At 42.9% G+C, this 1,726-nt stretch overlaps 1 long non-coding RNA gene across 1 annotated transcript; it reads right to left on the bottom strand.

Annotated features, from left to right (window-relative positions):
- Positions 1-7: 7 nt before the first annotated feature.
- On the bottom strand, positions 8-1,726 carry LOC111664879 (uncharacterized). Its single transcript, XR_002761460.2, has 3 exons — positions 1,643-1,726; positions 1,214-1,282; positions 8-206 (listed from the first exon to the last, which is right to left on the bottom strand). It is a non-coding gene; the product is annotated as an uncharacterized LOC111664879 (long non-coding RNA).

Raw genomic sequence — 1,726 nt, 5'->3', positions numbered from 1 at the left:
GGTCTCAGACGTGGAGCTGAGAGACGAAGTGCTGCTGGAGAGATCTTTGTGAGGCCTTTTGAGGCTGGAGGTGAGGTGAAGGAAGGATAACATCAGTTCAGTGGGGTCACTGTGTTCCTCCCGCGGGGGATCGTGCCGCTGCTTGTGTGTGCGGTCGTTGGAAATGACCTGCGACAGCAGTATGCCAAACGCCTGGGGCATAGTCTCTGTGTGAGGGGGAAGGGTGAGACAGACTAAAAAGTTCATCTTGTTGGCTCCAAGTCAAATGGGAAATGTTAAAATACTCTATAGATGCCATGTCAGCATATTATATACTGTATTGTATTATATATGTATATATGTGTGTGTGTGTGTGTGTGTGTGTGTGTGTGTGTGTAGAATATACTGTATATATTTTACGGTTTGGATCTAGTATTGTCTAGTAGTATCGTCTGTTCATCCATTCTTTATATTTTATACTTTTAAATAAATGCTGTTCAATATAAATATGACTAGAGAAATACCAAGAGCAGTGTTCTGAAGTGCACACTCTATATTCAGAGTCAGGCAGCACATACTTTCTGAAACGCCTTTGTAAACAAAAGCGGAAAAAGAGGAAAGAGGGGGCTGGCCGTGCCGGAGGACAGGCTGTAATGAATGAGCCACCACTTAAGATTGTTTTCGTTATTTCCCTCGACTGCCTGTCTGACAGAGAACATCACTTTCCTGCCAGGCTGCTGCAGCGGGCGTGGCAGTGTGGTGGCTGAAGAGCACGGCTCCCTTTGAGACTTCTTTACCGCACTGTAGAGATTCTGATCACTCAGTGCTCCGTGGGTATAAACAGCTGAGGATGTCCGCTTCAGTGAGTCTATACAGCTTCAGCCAAAAGGATCACAGAGTGTCTTTTCAAGTGTCAGAGGCTGACTAGGCTGGAAACTGAGGGGTGAATAAAAGTCTGACAGCACTCAGTGGCTCTTCCACAGAACTAAGAGAGCCGTGTTTATCTTCACTAGTATGGAAATTTGACTGAGTCGAATTTTCATATCTAAAGACAATTTATAAGGGTGTGCACTATTACAGCTTGATATTATAGCAGTAAAGAGGGATTTCCTCTTTACTGCTATAATATCATGCTGTAATAGGGAACTGAAAAAGGCAAATTAGAGTAATACTACCCTCCAATTTAACATACTGTAGATGGCTCCAATTAAAAGTATATTTAAACCCACATTACCTTTATCTTTACTCTTCTCTTTCGATAATGAGTCCAACTTCTTCCTAAGTGACTTCTTGTGCTTGTGGCCTGAAAAGAGGCAGAGGTGTCACAGTTAAATAAAACTTAATAAGTTTATATGCTCATTTTCTTGCTTGTTCCACCTGCTCTTGTCGGGCTCACTTCCTAAACTGTTACATAATTCAGAGGAGCTAACAAACACAGGCAAACTGTGCAGAAAGAGCCAAGACAAAAATGCAGGAGTACGAAATCAATCAGGCAGAATGTGTTTTTTTTGTTAAGTGTTTTATAAAACATGCTGTGACAAGCTTTTGCCTGCGAGAAAAATAGCAACTTGGTAGATAAAAAGGGGATTTAGGTGTACACAGAGTGGGGTCCAAGAGTCTTTTGGACCCCACTGTGTATGTGTTTGTGTGTATACTTTAATACATTTAGGGATGGTGATGTGGCAGCCCAGGTCATGATCCCGAAGCAGTCGCCTGAAGGCCACATCCTGGAGACGAACCCTCTCCA

Source organism: Seriola lalandi, unplaced genomic scaffold (genome assembly GCF_002814215.2).
Source record: "Seriola lalandi dorsalis isolate HSWRI2012SDOR001 ecotype SW California unplaced genomic scaffold, Sedor1 jcf7180002001848, whole genome shotgun sequence".
In the NCBI taxonomy this organism is placed as follows: Eukaryota; Metazoa; Chordata; class Actinopteri; order Carangiformes; family Carangidae; genus Seriola; species Seriola lalandi.
This window is presented reverse-complemented; position numbering and strand designations above follow the sequence as displayed.